Consider the following 22,663-nt stretch of genomic DNA (forward strand, 5'->3'; position numbering starts at 1 on the left):
TAGGAAATACACACAACTTTTATTCTTAAACTTAGTAAATCATTGTACATCAAATTACTGGAATACAGTCACAAGGTATTGATAGTGCGACCTAGGTTGATATGAAATTCCAATTCTACCGTCAAAGTTTGAGAAAATGACAATGGATAATCCACTCAGTTATTTAAGTATTCGTTCGATAACACTGTAAATATCTGCATGTAGTATTTAGAAAGACACACGGTTTTAGCTTACATGCTCCGATGTCTATCGCATTCGTCATCGAAATAGACTCTAGGAAAGTCACCATTTGACATTTACCCCACTTTGACATTTAACAGGCTTATAAATGTCCAGGCGTTGTACGTCTACATACCCTAAAATCCACAATCGTCCAATATCATCGAGTTTATGACAACAAAACTAACAACAAACCAATGACAAAACCAAACGACAAACAAACAGTGCGATAAACATGTTATGTGTACTCTTTAATAAGGTTGGTTGTATTTTCAGTCAGACTTTTACACTTACAACAGGAAAAGAAACTTTCAACTTGTCCACATCAGAGTTGTCTTTTGAAAGTTATTATAATATCTGAAGGAACAAGACTCTCATGCACATTAGAAATTGACAATTTCACTCAAGAACACTCACAAGAGATCCTTTAATTGTTCATCGTGCCATTAACGATAAATGGCGAGAAATCGACTTCGAGTGATTTTTGTTCGCCACAGCTGAGTAGTGGGTTTCAAATTATGTCACACTGCGCATATTTTTCGTATCATTTCAAACATAAGAAATTATTTTAACGAAATGACGAATTTCATTAAATAAGTTCAGAACTGTGATCAATATACATTATTATCTAAATTTTGTCAATATGCCAAACCAAGCAATCAATCAATCGATCAATCGATCTATCACAGGATCTTCTCTTCCATCAATTGTTAAACTCAAGAGAAAAACAATCCAGACAAAGTTTCAATCCTTGTTGTCTCTTAACTGTTCGATCAAGCCACGTGGTTTTGCGATTTTACTGGTACATTTTGTTCATAATAAGTATGCATGTTTAAAAAAATACTTCAACCACTTCGTAAGATGGCGTATTTAAAGAAAATTTTTCACAAGGCCTTTTCAATTTCTCATTTTTTTTGTGTGTGTCAACACATTCAGTCCTTCAGAGAAAATGCTAAAGCAGCCTCTAAAAGAACTTTAAATATTGTTACCTGCAGCGAATTCGACAGGAAAATTCCCAAAAATTATTCGAGAAAAGAAGGTAAACTGTAAATCCCTTGCAGTTTGCAGGGGGAGTACGGGAGGCCTAATGCTACCATTTTTGAAGAAAAAATAACACCTGTGAATTTTTCATTCTTATGAAGACTGGTTTTTTATTACAAGAATTTGAAACCAGTAATTAGGAGATGTTTTTACTGAAATGACAATAATGGCGTGAATGCACTCTTCCTTGGGCAAAAATGCTGATGAGAAAAAAAAACAAAAAAATTAAAGCACTGTACAGCGAAAGACCAAGTCTTCATCTCCATCAAACACTTTTGATACGGATAAACGTTTTGTTATAGGCTTCTTGTCTCACTGCCTCGCTGTTATATGCTCCACACAAAATGTCCTCACGGCTGTCACAGTGTCAGCTTGTGATATGACCTTTTTTGCAGTTTTTAAACAGCTATTTTCCATACATATCTTGTCAAAATTGTTTCAGTGTTTCCTTCTGTACTTTCTCACATGACGGATTCTCTCTTATTCCGTCACAGTTTCTTTTCGTTAATGCACGAACCTTGAGTCACTTTTTGGTTATACATGTATATTCGAACGTGTTTTGTCCGATGGTGACTATGAATACGATGAAAGTAGCCATTACATCATAGCAAAGAGCGCCACCACTCTCATAGCCCAAACGATGACATTCTGACCTTTAATTATACCAGTACGTTGCTACGACATTGCGTATAATCCACGTCATGTCGAAATATTAGTTCAGGATTATTTGTGTAATGTACTGCATATTTCCATGGAAACAGACCCCGCTGCATTTTCGGGAAAGTGTGATACATCGAAGCATGCTGGAACGCATCAACGGTTAACCTTTGTGCTTAGGTCAACGGTCAAGATCACTTCACACGAGAAGTCATGCCTACAAATAGGGTTGATTTTCTCAAGGGTCGATATCATTATCATCTTTGTTTTTCTGCCGTGGATCTCACGATAATCTGAAATAAAAAAAGATGGATCTTATGAAATTGCAATTATGGATGCAGTCACTGTATATGAGGCTATAACCAAGCTATCCTTCCAACTCTGAGCACATTGTTGGAAACTACTGTATGGCATCATCACCACTGCCGCTGGTGCAATTGAGAACACGAACATCAATATCATTCTAATCATCACTATCTTCTGTTACACAGTCGGTATATACTATAGTGCTGGTAGTGACTCCTACTTGCAGTTTTTTGCCTGGTTTTATGAAGTATGGAGTTAATATTTATTGTTCTGTTAAAGTGTATTTATTTTCTTCATATTTAACATAAATAAGAGTAAAATATACTTCATCAAATAATCATTTGTTTGCACATAATGCATTTTACGCATAGGGTATCAAATCTTTGTTTCTGCGATGATGTGTTCATCAAAAGATTGCCAGAACTAGTGCCGAAGAGGACAGGGTATACTTTGTATGCTTAGTAGAATACACAAAGGAAATACTGGACGATATGATAGTCAACTCGATATACATATATATCAAATTTTACCATATTTTTATAAAATTTTACCATTTTGTAATCTATTGTATTTTCATTCTTTTCTATCATTATGTATATTTTCATAACTGCACAAAATGCTTAGTACATTTCCCCAAAATTGAGCAGCCCCCCCCCTTCCTCTCCACATTTTGAGCAACTCCCTTCTGTAGCTTAATTAAAGTTTTTTGAGTGACCCCCTCAGATTCCTCGGACCCCAGGCCGTAAATAATAACGGCTCACTAAGTGCATCATTTCCGCTGGCCGTGACGTACAGTTTTGAAAGTGGGAGTATTTCTCGCAAAACAGTTACATCTCTAAAACCACATGACTCCTATTCACTCGATATACAGTCCCAGCATCACGTGATAGAAGAAATACGTGACGGTCGGGGCTAAGTCGTGGGAATTTACGTGGGGACATCATCTTACTGGCCCACACTTCCAGGAACCAAGGCAGCTGTTGGTGACATCCACCGATTCGGAACGAAAGATCCACCTCTGATTTGCGAAAGTTACTGTAGCACGTAGCATCGTGCGTGAGCTATGGCTACAATTGACGTCGAAATTGAAGTTCTAGGGAAGGAGACCACAAAACAGTATAAAGAAAGGTCTGAAATCTCGAGGGCGGGAGGTTGGAGGCAGAAAAGCAGACAACATAGCAGAAGATTGAACCATAATAACAGACAAAGCTCAATCAATCGGAATATTTTCATCTCCTTTCAACTTAAAGTCTGTCTGTCTGTCTGTCTGTCTGTCTGTCTGTCTGTCTGTCTGTCTGTCTGTCTGTCTGTCTGTCTGTCTCTCTGTCTCTCTCTCTCTCTCTCTCTCTCTCTCTCTCTCTCTCTCTCTCTCTCTCTCTCTCTCTCTCTCTCTCTCTCTCTCTCTCTCTCTCTCTGTATTTTAATCCTCAACGTCCAACTACTGTGACCAATATTCTGTAAAGCACGTTGATTTGGCTGCGTACTTTTTTAACCTTTTTTGTTTTGTATTTTTACTGTAACTAGGTTTTTAATTTATCTAAAAAGACGTTCAAACCATAGTAAATATAGGAAAAAGTAAGACTTGCTTCAAGTCAGTTGGCATATAAATATCAAAACAGAGCAAATTGAAGGAATAAACTTCAGTAGACAGTCGCAGTAATGGTAGTTCATCGTGGGGTGAACAGGCGAGCCCGTAACTGATGCAAAGAAAAGCCAAGCGGTGCGGGCCAGTCTAAGGAAATGTTTAAAGTAGCAACATTATAAATTTGCGAATTCAAATTGAAAAACTTGGCTTAATTAGCTTAAAAGGCTGCTAGCTGAAAAGATATGTTTTACCGCAGTATGCTAACCTCGTCTGACCACGTCCCGACCAGCGTGTACACGTGCGTTCCGTGAACCAAAACGGATAATAATTAACCCAGATGTTTGGATAACGGCCGCGGCCCTACCAGGTCGTTCTCAGTAAGGTGAATGTACGGACTTTGAAGAAGTAAAAAGTACTTCTGGACAGGGAGGTCAAGAGGATAGCAATGACGATGAAAAAATAGGCCTTAATGAATAAAACAGTTTTTCTTTCAAGTTGAAAATCACATCTTTTACCTCAAATTGGATTTTCTGGACACTCTACCCTTTAAAAACTTCATGGGACGATACATATTTAAAATTCAAATATTAATTTTCAGTATTTTCCAAAGATTCCCTCCGTGAAAGTCTAATACACGTTACTGGTTTATGCAGTCGATCTCATCAGACCCGGGCCTCGCCACCACATGTTGGACGAAGGCTGGAGTTGCACGTCAATGTCAGGATTAAGAAACGAAAGAGATGTAAGGTTCAAGTTGAAAAGTTGCTTGTCAACATGGTTAGGGCTGATAGTTTGAATCATTGCATTTTTGACATGAATCAATGAAAAATGAAAAGGAATGCACATATCTGACGAAATTTCAAGTCGAAATTAGCAAAACGAGACAAGGGAATTAAAGAGAAATACATGAAAGACGTAATTTTGAGCTGTCTGTAACTCTTGATTCTTTGAAAATATTATTTCATATATATTTGTGACATCGGCCAATAGAAGATCTGGAAATGAATGAGACGGAGAGAACACATCCTGGTGATTTATTGATGTCGGCAAGTCTAACATGGCAGATTGCAGGGCGGAAATTTCTACGTTATTTGTAGCAATTGTGGGGTCGGATAACGTTAAAAGACGTTTAAAACGTCACGCAATCTATCGATGTTACGCAATCTATCGATGTCAGTAAGTCCGATACTGTCAGTCTCAGAGCATTTCAGCTGACGTCCAGCACAGAACAACAAAAAGTAAAATGCGAATTCGAAGCAAGGACCGATGAAAATTAGTTTCTTCAATAATACTATTACACTGTACGTAATTTTTGAAAGACCGGTCATATGTGCCCTTGAAAATTACGTCCAATTGCGGGATAATTGACAGGTGCGGTTCATTTCAAGTTCGCACTTGAATGGCACGTAGGTGATTGACATTGGTTTTTTCTTTCATCCATTAAGGTAGAACGCACCTCGGGGACAGACATTCGGACTCTCAAACTTTTACAATTCACTTCTGATACACCACATGTGGGGGTTCATTTTAAAGCTCTTGGTGAAAGAAAACTTTTCACCGGCTTAGTTTTTTGAAATTCGAAAATTTTTAATTTTCGCCATAGAGTTAACACAGGGATGGTGGCCATTTTGAATTTCTAATATCGGTAAATCTTGGGTTATTTGTTTCTCTAGTACCAAAATTTGCACGGTGACCCCCTATTTTTATTCTTGATTTTGAAAGAGAATGATTGAAAGATTCCTTGAGGAAAGTTAGAGCAAAAGTTTAAGTCTTTCACTTTCGAGGTGCATATTACCTTAAGGCATGCTTGTTTCACCAAGCGTGTATTTCACGCACCATTAGCCAATTAGCTTATTGGAATGAAGTGTTTGTTCATTTTAAGAATGTCCAGAAAAGACCCAAATGCCGGGGGAGAGTTTCGTTTGCAAAATTATCATACAATGATTAAATTATAAATCTTCAACTGTAAGATATATTTAGAAGTAGTCATGTGGGGATGGGGATAATATGAATTGTGACCAAAACTAACATATTAAGATCACATTATTTAGATCCGGTATATTGACTCACTCAGCTTAGCCATGTCAGTGTGTATCTGATACATCATTACGTATGCAGTATACGGAGCTCTGCCGCTAACACACGGAAGTTCACTTGGAGAGATATTTCTATTTCCAATGGTCATGCGCATCGATGGACATATGATGGATTCTCGGTTTCAAACAAGTTGACCAGAATATTTAAGTGTAACTGAACCACCTAACCACTTCCTATTTGTATTAATCAAGACGTATGTAGCTTTGCCCCACTTTGTCTCGACCTCATTGGAGATGTTTATCTGATTGTAAGTCCTGTTTTCCGGCAAGAGCGTAGAAATGGGTCACATTCGCATGGAACGATATTTACAAAAACCTTTTCGAGGGAAAACGTCACATCGGGGCAAATGGAGAAGAGATGTTGAAAGGAAAGCGCCATTTCTTTGTCAGCTGTTAGAGTGCTGTTTAACTGACGTAGTTCATAGCCAGCTGTTAAAACTGTCAATATCGTGGTAAATTAAATATCCCTGTATATGTGTTCGCCCATTCTGGGAATACCGATTCGAAACATCCGTTCTAGTGCACTGGGCATAATCGTCTCCAGTTCCTGATCATCCGAAACGACTTGGCCGGAGTTCACTCGATGCCAAAATGTACATAGGGCCTTTAGTACAGTCCGTCCATGATCACACATATCGTATCCAATCTCGCAAGGTCTGCTGATCACATCATCATGCAGTTCTCAAGCATGCAAGACGCAAAATCCACTCAGGCTGTACAAAAATACTAAGAGCACACAATATTGTTTTAACCAATCGTGTCCTTTATGACAGAAAGACCCGAGTCTAGGCATGTTGAATATCTAAGCGTTTGCTTCATAACAGTGTTCAGCGCCTCTAAACTATGGATACCCGCGTTTTATAAATTATTTTAATTAATTGATTGATTGCTGCTTTTTAAGAGTAGAAAAACAAACGATATGACGTCATTGGTAGAGTGAAGTAGTTCATACTCGTTTCCGTTCTTGAGTACATGGCAGTTTCACACCAAAGTAAAATTCTATTGTTCTCAGATCGTAAAACCAGATGATAGTGCTCACTGCTCCTGACTGACGACATAGCCACATCTAAAATATGTCTGAGTTTGCTTGAAAACACGGCAAGGGACGGGCCGGTTTCTTCGACCTGCGTGTGGGGGGTGGTTGGGGTTGAATTGTTATAGCTCACATAGTGTCTGACCTCCAGCCCTGTGGAAAAAGAAAGAAAGCCGACCCCATATGCCAATTTGCGAAAACAGGGTACTCTCCAATCGTAAGGTAACAAACGTTTTGAATTAAGTAATGCTGTCTGTTTGCTTATATATATATATATATATATATATATATATATATATATATATATATATATATATATATATATATATATATATGTATATATATGTATATATATAACTTTATAATATTTATTTTGAGTGGCATTTTAAACATTATGTAATAGTTAAATTTTTGATATGTCAGTTGATATTTAAGAATTTCAACAGGGGAAAAGTGTGAATATAATATTTTGAATGAGCGGTGAATGTATGTCACACATTCTTTTGCAATGTTGCATAACCATATCAGAACCGAAGAAACTGATCAAGGTGAAATTACATAAATCGCGATGATAGTTGAGTTGATGGATGTACTGACGAGAATTACGCACAGCGCCTTTTATGGCAGAATGCCAAAATTTTCACTTTTTGAAGAATTTGATCATGACCGTAAACCAATCTAAAGTGTGTTGGCCTATCCCCCAAGTTGCCAAGTGTCACGTCACGTGCTTGAACATCACCGCAATGTTATTGTTCGCCGCTGACCTCAGTTTCTTAAATATACAAAGACTATCGCTTCTGTGCGGCCTGCCAACCACTCTGACGGAAAGTTAATAATATAGTACCTCAAAAGTTTTTAGTCAGTGAAATGACACTTATTCAGGTCAAGATCAGCTTGCTACTAACCGTTGCAGTAGCCTTTGCTCAACACACGCCCGAAACACATGTTGACAGCTTCAACGACACACGGTGGAGCTATGGAGCATGGCGACCACCACAGACTACAAGCCGAACGGTGCCGACTACGAATGTTAAAAGTGTTTCACCTCTTTCAGATGATCAACCTTCACCTTGCCTAATCGTGACAATGTGCCTTTCTGATTGCAGTTGTCTTTCTGACGATATCACTGGTTTCCGTTACCTTGTATTTCAAGTGTAGAAACCAAACGCCGAAACACCCGAATCAGCACAAATTGGGTGACACTGTAGAGTATGTAAACGCAGATTTAGCCGCCACAGACGTACGAAAAAAGGAGAATTCACGAACTAACGGAGAAAATAGACCGGACGTAGACACCAGAGAGAAGAGTGGCGGAGCTCGGTTATACAACGAAGAGAATTCACTACATTACGACTACTGTGATGTCATCAGTCTGATCGAAAACCATGGAATAAGTCAAAGAAGATACGTCAACTGGACTATTTCGTCGCCGAATCGCCACGGCAGTGATGATGTTACTGATTACGAAGTTGTCGATTTGAACGCGGCCGCTGTAGTCACCGGAGGATCGATGGATTCTAGCGCGGCTTACATGTCACTGAAACGGATAGATTCCCCTTACTCGGCCCTGAAGTTTCCTGCGCGTAAATTCAGTGCACCTGACTATGCAATAACGGACGTAGCAGTAAGTTGAAAGGCAAAAGTGAGACAAAACAAGGCAAGACTTCCGTTCAGGTTGTCAAAGAAAGATCGAAGTGAAGGCGAAGGCGGACGGGAGTTATCCGAAGGTAAAACTGAAACCAATACAGAATATGATCAAGGCAGACGATGAACGTGAATCAAATTTGTGTCGGGTGTCAAATTGAGATCAGCGGCAAAGAATGGACTTAACACTGGATGCATTACTCTTTGGAAAGTTATACCTTGATATTGTGCATATGGTCTTCCCGACGATGAGAGAGAGAGAGAGAGAGAGAGAGAGAGAGAGAGAGAGAGAGAGAGAGAGGAGGATTTCAGAGAGAGAAGGAGAGGGGAGGGGAGGGGAGGATGATTTCACCAGATACTAGTTTTAAAGATACGTTGTAAACGTTTGTATCAGGATTATAGAATCGAAGGCCGCATGTTATCAACTGCGAATAATTTTATGTGGGTTATGGTTCAAGGCATGTGGACAGTCCTATTAAACTGTTTGTTGACAACAAAGATTGTCAGACATTTTCATTAATAGCAACATGGATTCGATTCTGCTCAAAACTTGCCGCGCCGTTGACTCTTAGTAGGCTATACGATCAAAGCACTTACGGTTTTGTGCCATATATCACATTCTTCAGTACTGGCTAAATTCTATAATTATTGGGGATTTAGCCGAGCGGTTTTGTCTGTGGCTTCTCCGCTAGGTGACTGGGTACCGTACGTTGTGAGTTCGAACCCGATTGAAACCACCGTATATTATACCAGAACATTTCATCACCTATCATTATTTCGTAATGTTAGTTCTCATTTTGTCTCGTTATTTCAGTTTTCAGCGGCTACCATATTCCAATTATTTAATCGATTTTTCAGTGATTTTATCGTATTTCGGTATTTTCACATTTTCCTATAATGTATGACGATTGAGAGATTCTCTTTACGTTATTAAATGTTTTCGTGATTTTATTTGTTTCGTCATTTTACCAGTAGCCTTCATTATGCTAATTATTTGAAATTTTCGCTTAGATAATGAAATAATTAGTGCAGGTATTTAATCATGTTTCCGGTTCACACGACTGGAACTAATTCGGGATAATTGGATCTTCTTACTTTTCCAAATTTCTCAAAAGCGTGCCCTGTAGTTGAATGTTGCAATATTACACATTATTCATAAAACAAGTGTATAACTTTAAAAAAAACCAGATAAGCTTGCATTTGCAGATTAAACAGACATTACTTCGCCATCCAATTTTCCCAATTAGTTCAATCGTGTTGGTTAGAGATCTGTCGAAGAAACCGCTTTCGCAAGCGTCCAGGAGAAAGACTCGGAGATTGTTTTGAAGGGGGTTGCTGTAGTCCTCGGGGTCGGACGTTTTGTCGACTATTGTACGGCAGTACAACGACTTTCCAGTCGACGTTTCCTGTGTCCTACTCTGTTGATTGTCTCACATCGCTTCCATTTCTTTTGACAGTCCATTGCACCAATTGAATTTTCACGTCGTTTTGCACAGGACATGCGCGGTAAGGACTGGCGTGAGGTCGCGTTTGGTCACAGATCATCTGGTACACTAACTGTTCTTTACCCCTTTGGTCATTAGCCCTTTCAAAGGGCTGACGACCGGTCCCTAATTCGAGGAAATTATTTGCTGGATGTTGATCATTGTCATATACCGATACCCATATCATTCCATCCTGATGAACTTCAAATATCGGCCGTGATATTTTATGGTTCGCGAGATATGTACGATAAGGCTGCGTTCACAAAAACCGGTTAGGGGGGGGGGGGGGCTGGAGGAATTCAGGGGGGTTTCGAAAATTTTGGGGGTAGTGGAGGGGGGACTTGAAAATTTTGCTCTACCTGTAGGGGGGGACTTGAAAATTTTTGGGTCCCTTTTGAGTTTTACATTTTCCAATTCTAAGTTTTTGTAGGTAATTCAATGAAAAATGAATACCATTTTTCATGTCATCAAAATGTTGTAATGTTAGTAATAATTTAACAAAATCTAGAACCATTTTGTCACATTTCATGACTTTTATCTCAAAAAAATCTAAACGTGTGATTTGTTGTAAAAAACAAACTTGAGCCTAGTAACAGGGCAGAAGCTGCTTCTTTTATTGATTTTTTCTCCAATATTTCTATGCAATATAACAACTACAGTTTCTTGCTATCTCCCTACAGCATGCTCAAACACACAATATTTAGTTTGTCGACAAAGCCCGTATATATAAATATAAATATGTATTTGGTGATAATTTAATTGGAGTCCAGATTGACAGTCAGTTGTCAGTGATACAAATGCATGGTACACATACATAGGCTGTGATAGTAAGCTGAATACTGGACAGTTCAACATGCTGTAGGGAGTAGAACAAGAACGCAGTTATAAAACTGAACAAAAATATTGCCAAAATTAATACAGCTACTGCCTACGGGTAGTGTCACTATCAGATACTACCCTGCTACTGCAGTGTCACTGTCACTGCATACCTGAACAGTGAAAGAGACAGCTCTGACTCTGATGTACATGGTAGTTGAAGAAGAGTTTTGGTCAAATGACACTCATGACAGTGAAACTCACTTGTACACAAGATCAGGCCAGAGAGCAACACATGGAAGAAAACATAGAAATGTTTGAATTCTGGCATATGAGAATAATCAAATATTAAAGAAAAAAGATGGGGTCACCATGGCATGCTTGATTTTCTAAATTTTCACACTCTTATTATAAAATGATACAGAAGTAAAACTTTGTATAGTAAAGACTAAAAGAAAAAATATGTGACCAAATGGAATTATTTATTTTTTAACCAAATTTGCAATCATCACACCCAAAATTTCAGAGATTAAAACATTTATTTGATGGAATATTTTAACCTTCCGGTATTGTCAATTTTGAGTAGCATCTAATTCATATAGGTCTCGTAGTTTTGAAACAATATTTTGGTAGGTCACTGTGCAATACGGCAATTAGCCAGAATTCACAATTTTCCTACTCTCTCATGATTGCATTTTGTGTGCTCTTCAACAGGAGCAATTGACCTGGCCAGAGTTGGATTAACTCAAGTTGGCTTTTAGACCAATAAATCTAAAAAATTCACTGATGCATTTAAAGAACTTACCTTGGGAATATGACTATACAAAGTGCTAATACAGGTAGTGTTGAACACCTGTGAGCAGAACGGCGCAATACATGTTTATTTTTTCTGCGCTCACATCCTTTACAAATATGCGGGCCTGTGATGGTTGGGGGGGGACTTGAGAAATTTTGACAATATAGAGGGGGGCATTTGAAATTTTTTTAGGGTACTTAGGGGGGGGGGGTCTGAAAAAAAATAAGATTTCAATCGAGATTCCTCCAGCCCCCCCCCCCCCCCTAATCGTTATTTGTGAACGCAGCCTAAACGTCACCAGTTTTGGAGTTTTCCCGAACTACATTTGCAATTTGACAGTAATCAAAGCGAACAAACATAATAGCTGCCGCTTTCCGTCTACGATGTTATGGTGCCGACATAAACATTTGAGGGGTTTAGAGGAACAAGGACAATTCGGGTCGCTAAATAAGGGAATTATTTGAAATTTAAGATGGCCGCCATCCCTGTGTTAATTCTGTAGGGAAACATAAGTTTCGATTTTCGAGCCAAAATATCTATCCCCGAGACGCGTTCTACCTTTACTATTAGTTAATGACTCGTCGATACTTGCCTCCTCAGTCCAAGGCTATAGCATTCTAACTACCACACACGTAAACAACGAAGAATTTATTAATGGAGTAAACCTATATAATAGAGCTAACATTTGGCATTGACCCATCGGTTTCTCTCAAACTGGAAACATGATGCAAATGTATGACGAACATTAATATTAAAAATGTGTTATTCAATGTGCCAAAATGTCAGTCAGTTCCCAGAGTAGAGAGTGCTTTTGCATGCAGTGCCGCTAATATACTGTAAAAATCAAGGACAATTCTTCGTTACCCGATTCTGTGATAACATTTTTTGAGGGGCTTAGAGGAACAAGGACAATTCGGGTTGTTAATACGGGAATTATTTGTAATTTAATTTTATGCCGCCATCCCTGTGTTAATTCTTGGGAAACATCGATTTTCGAAAAAAGTAAAGGTGCACAAAGGAATTCATCACTATATTTGTCTCGATAGAAAATATCAAAGAACACCGACAAAGTAGCTGCTGACCAACCAATAATTATTTCACGTATTTGTCAGTGTTTCGGTAATTGTGTAATGATAACATCTGATGAAAGCGTATGGTCGCTCCAAGAGCGAGGCGGTAGTTTAGCGCCACCAACGACCAACATTCAACAACACTTTCTTCCAATGCGACGCATAGAAAAATGACGTTCCTCATATTAAAGGAACCTTGAAAAAAACAAAAAAGGCTATAGAGACTATAGATATAGTGACGAGTCATCTGATATAATGTGCCAAAATGTGCGGGCCTATCGATAATGTAAGAAGATAATGACTCGTATTTTTTCAATTACTGATTATTGTGTGCTTTATTGATGAAATAATTTGAAAATATGCATTGATTCAAAAGTATTTTTCTTCCATTAAAGGGCTAAGGCATGGGAAACCGGTTCAGTACAATAGTGAACTAACGCGTATTGAAATATTCATCTATCAAATCTCTGAAAGTAAGGTGTTATAAAACGGAACACAGTACAACTAAATAAACCAGAAAAATAATCACTTGAGTTTTAGATTTCGCATGCCACTGTGCTTTTCAAGGTAGCATAACGCGGCAGCTGAGATTTCTTGGATGAAGGAGTGGGTTCAGATGTCTCACAAACTGACAGAATTCCAATGTTCCGAATTATTCAGTTAGTGTTCCTTCTCCCAGATAGAGCTCTATATCGACACTTGATGGTCTTATCTGACAGTATCGCGGTCAGTTTTGGTTTGCATTGTGGAGACCAATGAACTCATCCACGCCGAACAGAAGTGTTGAATTTGTTATGACAAGACAATACAGAAAGGCCTGGGCCAATTCGACGCTAGTAACTTGGTCTGGTCGCCTATACCATTTCTACCGCTGGCTGCGCTGCTCATGCGGTATAGGCATCAAGAATTTGCTGTAAGATGGGGTTCTGTTTTATCTAAACATTTTAAAACATGTAATGGTGTGAGACAAGGAGGTATACTTTCTCCGCGTCTTTTTTCAGTTTATGTTGATAAACTTAGCCATTTACTTGTAAAAAAAAATATCGGCTGCTTCCTCGGTGGAAAGTGCATGAATCAAGTGTTATATGCTGATGACATAGTACTGATTTGTCCTAGTGTAAAGGGTATCAACAACCTCTTGAATATTTGTACTCAATATGCTAATGACCATGATATTGTCTTTAATGCTTTGAAATCTAAGTGTCTTGCCATTTTGCCTAATATGCTTAATATTTGTAAGATTCCGCATGTGTACTTGTATGACAAAGAGCTTTCTTTTGTAGATAAGCATTCTTATCTTGGTGTCATTTTCAACTGCAATGGCGATGATAATGATGATAGTAAGCGTCAAATGAGGTTGTTTTATGCCAGAGCTAACATGTTAATCCGTGAGTTTTGGAACTGTTCGTACTCTGTCAAAACGAGACTTTTTATAACATATTGTACTTCTATGTACTGCTAACATCTTTGAAGTAAATTCACAAATCAGTGTATCAATATTGTTCGCGTTGCTTATAACAACGGTTTTAGAATCTTGTTTGGTATTGACAGAAGATTAAGTATCTCGAACACTTTTGTTCAGAGCAACATTTTGACTTTCGAAAGTAAACAGCGCACTTTACGCTCGAAATTTTATATGAGGCTGATGAATAGTGAAAATTCTCTTATTAGTGCTGCTATCAATACATATATTATGTGTGGTAGCCTGTTCTGGAAAAGACTGTTTTCCGACTGCTTTTAAAGTTTTCTCTGTCTGACAGTTTTAATTTCCATCATGATTTAGTTTTTTAATAGTTATTTATAGTTTTTCAGTCCCCCTTTTTTTCTGTATGTTTTTGATGTATGAGCTTGTTCTCGAAATAAATAAATAAATAGATAAAAATAAATAGGAATGGGGCAGGGACAGACTACTCCTAATTGTCCTCTCTTAATGACGTCACGTCTCTGTCCAGGACTACTTTGGGAGCCATGTAAGGTAACTCTCAAAAACCGCGAGTGTTACCAGCCGCACAGATCTTTGCTGCATTCGTAAAATCTGAAAGTTTCACATTCATTTGTCACAGTTGTCTGTCTTTAAAGGTAAGATGTTCTGTAACTGAAATCGAAAACAAAGGCTAAACTTTATGGTGAAATGTGAAATATTTCATATAATGTTATTCCTGCATCAACTACAGGAATTCAAAGTAACGCTGACGACGGGAAGACAAAGACTTTCAACATGAGACAAAATAATTTAATCATCTAAAGAGAGACGCGGGAACCAAACGGCAATAACTATGAAAACTAGTGCGGAAGATACAGGAGACAGAGAGAAAGAAACTATGCCAGCGGTCAAACATTAAAGTGAGCTGAGATCTAGTGGCTTTCTCGAGTTCCGCGTTCTCCGCTCTTATAAAAGGTAGTATCGAAAAGTTGTGAAGCGTACTGTTTAGTACGGTCAAAGGCATTGTTACGTTACGACGGGCGTTGATTGGTCGACTCTTCCCGTAAAGAATACTGTCACCTATCGAGCAGGGTCACGATGCTTTACTCTGATTGGCAGAAAGTTAACAGTGGAAATCGCCAAGGATCTCGCGAGAACTGAGGTATTGTTTACAGGCAAACCCACTTTATTACCTTCGAAATAAAAATCCGTGTAACATCCCTCAAGATGAGGCGAAACCATCCCTAACATTTTCATACCTACGGTGTCTTCTTTTCTCATTCGACATCACTATAGGGAAAAATTGCGAGACTAGAGCGAGAAAATGACGCTTTCTCGCAATCAGTGAGAATCTGTTCTTATTCTCACCGCTGTCGGTGAGATAATTTTAATCTCCTCTGGAGATTAGTGAGAAATGCACTCCTTTGCGAGAATCAAGTGTGAGAACAAATTCTCACCGGTGAGAATGGAAATTCTCACCAAGTACAGTGAGAATTGAAATTCTGATTCTTGCCAATGAATGGGGAGTCTTGCTGATTCTCGCCAATGAACGGCGAGTCTTGATGATTCTCGCCAGTGAATTTCAATTCTCACTGTACATGGTGAGAATTTCCATTCTAACCCGTGAGAATTTGTTCTCACACTTGATTCTCGCCAAGGAGTGCATTTCTCACCAGTCTCTAGTGGAGATTAAAATTTTCTCACCGACAGCGGTGAGAATAAGAACAGATTCTCACTGATTGCGGGAAAGCGTCATTTTCTCGCTCCAGTCTCGCAAGTTTTCCCTATAGTGCATCGAACTGCTGCATGAGGGTTGTATTCCCAGAATTCGAAAGATTTAGAAGTGCGCCTCGATGTGATGTGATTTCGCGTATTGCAAAGTATTCACATAACAGTCAGTTGTATACACAACAGTAGCATACGAGCTTCAATATGCCCTAGTTTTGCCCTATAATCTTAAGTTCAAACATTCAACACGTACGCAAAAGCCCGCTTGGTCTAACCTTGTGACGTTGGTCGTATTGATTTAATCGGTTCAAGAATGTTAGTGTCACAAAGTCGAAAGAGTTTTTCCATTATCAAGCATGCAAGACCACTCATGATATTCTAATCATGAGTTGAAGAAATAAATTTGAAGAAAGCAGCGTTCGTCTGTAAATACCCCTAAAGCGACGTCTCCTTTACAACGACCGCAGTTTGGTTGACTGCTTGAGATTTAAAGCCTTGTATACTCTGCTTTTGTTTTTGTTTTTTCAAATATTTACTGCAGTCACCAAAGACACAGATATCTGTGTGATAAGAAATGGTTTATGATGTATGAAATTCGATACTTTCCGTAGCACATGCTCGTTTGTAATCGTATACATCAAGTAAAAATAGAATGATTGGAAGGAATACTGCAATTGCGAACAGTGCTGTGGGAGGCATTGAATTACAAGAAAATTGAAGCATACGATAATGCTAAAAATCCCTCTATAGTCTGAAAGACTTATGTTAAATATATTTTCTTACACTCGCGTTTAATGCTTTATTATTAATTACTCGACATTATAAAATATTTTTATAGAAAATGATAATGCAATGTATCACCATGGAAGTGATATTATACTGACGATTTTCATGTGCATGGAGATTATAGAAATTAGCACCAACACGAAGGATTGTATGGGTAGGTTTTTATGATCAACGACCCTCGTGGAACAAACACAACGGACTGAAGATTCAACTTCTGCGGTATTTAACCGGCTAATCCATCGAATTATTGGCTGAAAATAAACCCGAGGTGATATTTCAAGACAACATTCTATCTAGCCGAATTAATTGTATCGCAATGCAATTCACGTCAGCACTAAACCAAGCCTTGCTAAGTGTCCTAACGACAAAATGCCTCCCGCTGCGAGAAAAGGATTAGATATTCATGTAGCTCGAAGTAAAGGTGAAAGTACTTTTTATTGCAAACCATCGCAAACAGATACATGGTTTTTACATTTCCCAAACGAATGTCTCAATTGGTTATTTCAAAATCATAGTCGATATCTAAAATTGTTTTATATTTAAAGGACAAGTTTATATTTGCAAAACAAAAGAGCAGCCATCAAGTCCTTAGTTTTATTGTAAGAAAAGCTACTACCGATTTTCGACAAAGGTAGGGTTTACTTTTTCACGTCAGCTTTACATTATGTATTGAACAGAGAGAACTGGCTATTTGAATGATGTTCTTATTCGTTGTAAATCCGTACCCACTTTTTTCAGAAAAAGTGAACACTGAGGATTCGCAGCTGAAAGCGAGACTGCAAGCTTACCTCACGTGCACTAACATTGTCTGTGTGTGTGTGTTATGTGTGTGTGTGTCTGTCTGTTTGCCAAACTGGCGCCCGATATCCATAACCAGGAACTAGTATTCAAAGCGTATTCACTGGCATTTGTAGTCAATACACGGCAAATTTTCAAGTTGGTTAAAACTGTTTATGACATACGGAAGATAGATTTTGAACTTATAAGCTTGCGACCTTCAGACTGACATTGGAAGACTCGTTATCCTGCCTATTATAGGCTATATAAGGATGAGTTTGTCGCGAGTAATTATGTCATCAGAAAGGGAAATTATGCTATTTTCTTTCTGCTTTCGTGGTGAACGGCGCAATTGCTGCATTGTCACGAATCAGTCTTCATTTCCGCTCCAATATGCTAAGCAAAGTTCAAGCTTTACACAATAAGGCGTCTACAGCCACAAAGAGATCAGTCACGTGCTTATCACCATGCATTTTCACAGCAACTTTATCCGACGTTATATTTCCACTATAGTATTGAAATTATTATTGACATTGTGCACGCACGAAAACAGTAAATCTCGCCTGATCCGTGTAATAAGCGCAAAGAATGTTGTGGGGAGGAGCTCGCAGGAAGAAGAAAGTGTAAAAATCGGAGAAGTATTCGTTTCTCCTAAAAGCTTCCTATTCATGAATAAAATGGTGAACTGACAGAAAATATGCAGCCCGGTTACATTGCTTGACTTGTGTTCTCTATAGTTTACGAGTCGTAAACAGACGAGAAGAGACTATAATTCTAATGTAGAATTTGTTGAATTAATCAGGGGTACACCATTAAATGACAGGAGGGTTGTCAGCATCGATATCAGGAAATATCATTTCTTGCGAGAATACTGTCCTTTATACTTGCCACCATTATAGGCGGGCGTTTGCATATAGTAGATCGTTAGAGCACCCGTTCACTGTTGAAGATATATTTAAAAAAAGGCATATGAAAGTATAATATTCTTCCTTTTGGGCTTGAATTTAGAAATTTATGGGCGTCTCCTTCAGCACCTTTCAAGGATATGACCAACTACAGCAACTAACCTCACAATCAGCGGCTTTATCCTTTTGACAACAAGTTTTGACAACAATTTGATATATAGTTGGTAACAGTCGCCTACACAGGGCCATAAAGAATAGTGTAGTTGCATTAGTATAGTATTTCAAAAGTCAGGCAGCTTTGCTAAACGCACTGGTAGCGTGACGTATAATCGTATACACATCGTTATAAGTTACACCACGTATACCATCGAGGGTACAATCAGTGCAAGTGTGAACGACAGGTCAGCGCGAGTAATTCGAGTCGGCGGCGAGTCGGTGGTGATCAGGTGATGCCGTCACAAAAGTGGCAGGTATCATTTATAGAACCAAAAACATTCTGTTCTCGTACATGTGACCATGAAGAAAAAGGCGAATTTTCTCACATTGGCTTACTAGGAATAAAATATTCATTTCGAGTTAAAACGACACCATCCCAGCCGACCGTTTTAGATTGAGATCTCAAAAATATACTTGTAATACCAGCTGATGTGATATGTGATTGTGTTAATATTTCCCCTGTCTTTGTACCAGAGAGAGAGAGAGAGAGAGAGAGAGAGAGAGAGAGAGAGAGAGAGAGAGAGAGAGAGAGATGTATATGTCGGAATCCTACTTAGCAATGTGATGTTGAACAATATTTCATAGTTGGCTCAGCGCGCAACAGAGGCGGCAATAAGTAACATGTAATGGTGAATTACGATAATCTTGCTGATCCATTAAGTAGTTATCAAAAGTTAGGGCCTTTTATTTACATTAATGGCATGAAATACGGAGACTAATTTGAGGATATTATAATTGGAGAGGTGAGATGCTGGGTGTATAGCTTTCACATTGGAACGTTGCCAGCGTCGTTGTAACACGTATAAGGGGTCCGACTGTCTGTACAATATTCCAGACATATTTTCTACGCAAAGTTGATACACATATACATGCAAACAAAAATCAGGAATTTGCTATTTCTCAGGACAACTGGGGCCAAAATAAAGTTAAGTTTTACAAGCTACAAAGACTTTTCTTCTAAGAGTTTTACATTGCACATAACAAAAATCATTTAATAAAAATCAGTTACTGTAACTTTCTGAATTTTTTTTGCGTTTTCAAATCATAGTTTAGTTGCACCCTGCAAAAATTCATTGAAATGAAGCCAGAATCAATGTCGGAGGGTACATACCGTGAGGCTCATAGCCCTCATTTCGCCGACTATAGAGCATGGTACGGTACAACCATCGCTCGGGAAACATACAGTACACACTGCAGATAGCTTTGGCCTTTGTTTTTCACATATATACACTATACCCGGATGTTAAACTCCTCATTTTAAACATATCTCTAGAATAAAACATCGTCAGGTATTTAATTTGGAATAGCTGGGAGGGAATTAACCATTAGTTTGGACTTCGTTGAAGGCTTCTATGATACTTACCACAGCACACTTTCCATGGTTTACACAAAATGGTGCCACCACTTTGCGCTCTCAATATGGCGAGGATTGACGTCTTTTGTTGAGCATTCGAATATGTAATTACTGCCATTTTGGTTCCAAAAGGTCTGCAAGTTCACTTCGTAGCAAATGGCGAACTCCACACGAGATCCAACACCGAAGTCTTTCGGTACTGGCAGTTCAAATTGGAACTGTTCCGTCGCGCGTTTTGGTCGGTAAACTTTTTCGCCATCGCAGACCACCGTTGCATCGTGTTCTCCTTCGCCATCGCTTTTCTCGTTGGACGACGCGGAGCATAAAGACTCGCTTTCTTCCGTCAGTTCTGGGTCGACATAGCTTGCTTCCACATCTTCGAATGTACGCCAGTTATTTCTCGTGTATCTGATCGTAACTCGCTTCCAGAAGCCGACATTAGCGACGCGAACTGCCCCGATCAAGGACGTCTCGGTACACTCTACTTTTTCCAAACAAACCATTTGATGTTGCACTCTCCGTTCAAATTCTTCACGTCCGTTCTCTGTCGGCTCGGCGGGATGGAAGTTTAAAGCGTTGAGATACTTTCGAGGTGGCAGTCGTTTAAGATCAGGCTCGATACCAAGCATTTGATACACAGCGTGTGCTGCCTGTGCGTTGTCGTGAACAACCTGGTCTGTTAACATAGCCTCGAAATCAAATTCCACTCCAAAATCCATGCTTGTGGTGTAGACCTGCGGATTCCGAAAGAACATTGAACCGTTCAGATTTGGCGTGGCTAAAAAGGTGACGATTCCTGCCCATTGATCAATCAATACATAATAACAAGCAAGGAATTTTGCAAGACTTAATATTAAGAAAGACCTACGATGTATTAGCGACGTCCTCACTGGATTTCTGGCAGCCACGGGAGTCACAAATGCCGTCCTATCATATCCCAGTCAGTCGCAGTTGCTGTACGGAGCTATCGAAGACTGGGAACACGTGACGCGGTAAGTATATCTCAGAATTAATGATACGGGTGAACTAGCGGACACCACGGTGACTGAAGAGCTAGAGATCTAATTTTAACAACTGATAGCCTGCTATTCAGTAATTCAGATAATACCGGTACTTTTCACACGTCGTATCAATTTGTTTATTTCACATCTCTGGTGTCTTCGATAGGATACATCAGATGCCAGGAGAATATTTAGTATCGAGTCTGCCTTTCCTTGCCATTCCTTCGTGTCTGTTGAGCTGCTCGATGCAAAAGCGAAAAAAGGGACACGCAAAAACCATCGGATTATTCGGAGCTCATATTTCGCGCATTGTTTCGACATGCGCAGAGAGACATAACCACGCACGCATATGTTTGTGTGTAATGAGTGAAACAAAAGTTAATGGGAAAGTTTTCCACAATTTGGTCATTCCAGTTGCGCAATATAAAAAGAGAAATATGCGGTATAAGATGAGAGTGCAGATGATTATACATGACGGCTGCTCAACAAATCAGTCATCGTCAGAACAGACCATTTACATCTCCACAGCAATACATGTATTAAAATAGAAGTTCATATGATCAACTGATAAAGAGCCAACACTGCCATTGGCCTACTAACCAACTTAGAAAGCGGGTGACGTTATGTGTGTTTTGGCCTACCCACAAGACTTTGCGTTCCGTTCCATAGGCGCTAAAATGTCTAACAATAGCGAATTGCGAACCGTTGTCTGACTTCATTTTCAATTAAAATTGCACAATGTATACTAAAAATTTGACATTTTCATTCCTATTGTTACAAATCCAACCAAACTCTATGGCTATACCCAGTCACTTCACTTGCATATGTGATATTCAAACGAAAACAGCCAATAACAGCCAGTCGCCCATGGCAATCTTCCCACAAGCCCTTTTCACCTCGCGATAGCATATGGAGCCTCCCTAACTCCATGAAGTTTGAAAGAGAGGACAGAGGAAGTGCAATGTTATTACCAACGTATAAAAAGGATGTTTGAATCATGTGATAACGCAACATTTTTTCCTCATGCTATGAGAACACGAACTAATTTGGGATAATTGGATCTTCATATTTTTCAAATTTCTCAAAAATGTTAGGTGCCATATAGCTTAATGTTGCAATATGTGACAAATTACTCATAAGAGCAGGTGTATAATTTGAAAAGAAGAGCAGATAAGTTTACACTTGTAGGTTGAACAGACACTATTTCACCATCCAATTACCCCAAATTAGTTCCAATCGTGTTTGAGGTACTTATCATTACAATGTTAACCCTATTGGAGAGAGGGGAAAACAATAATAATAGCTCAGTCCAATGGCACATCACCAAGGTTACCGGTTGAGTTCGAACAGCTTGTCCACTTATGGTTAGCTCGCCACATGATGTTTGAGACCAAATAATAAGGGTACATTTTTCTCCCGTCCGTCATATCAAATCAAATTTCCATTTGGACACGCGCCTCGTTTTCCTCAAGCAACTGCAAGACTTCACTGCCTTCGATAGTTTGGTTGCAGTATTGCCACTTGAGGGCGCTCACAGAGTGGGACACAGAAAGCGGGCACTCACAATTTGGGAGTTGAGAAATTCAGTTGTTCTAAGTGAGATTGCTGTCACTCATCATTTATACTATGTAATGCAACTGAAAAGCTATTTCTCTTCATGGACTCATACACTATATTTTATTTTAAGATAAGTACTCGAGTTGGTGATTTTGAGACCAAATTTTCA

At 38.9% G+C, this 22,663-nt stretch overlaps 1 long non-coding RNA gene across 1 annotated transcript; it reads right to left on the reverse strand.

The window, feature by feature from the left end:
* Window positions 1-446: 446 nt before the first annotated feature.
* On the reverse strand, window positions 447-20,941 carry LOC139142728 (uncharacterized). The gene is made up of 3 exons (XR_011554464.1): window positions 20,805-20,941; window positions 19,946-20,670; window positions 447-2,210 (listed from the first exon to the last, which is right to left on the reverse strand). It is a non-coding gene; the product is annotated as an uncharacterized lncRNA (long non-coding RNA).
* Window positions 20,942-22,663: the final 1,722 nt, after the last annotated feature.

Source organism: Ptychodera flava, chromosome 10, assembly GCF_041260155.1.
Source record: "Ptychodera flava strain L36383 chromosome 10, AS_Pfla_20210202, whole genome shotgun sequence".
NCBI classification, from domain to species: Eukaryota; Metazoa; Hemichordata; class Enteropneusta; family Ptychoderidae; genus Ptychodera; species Ptychodera flava.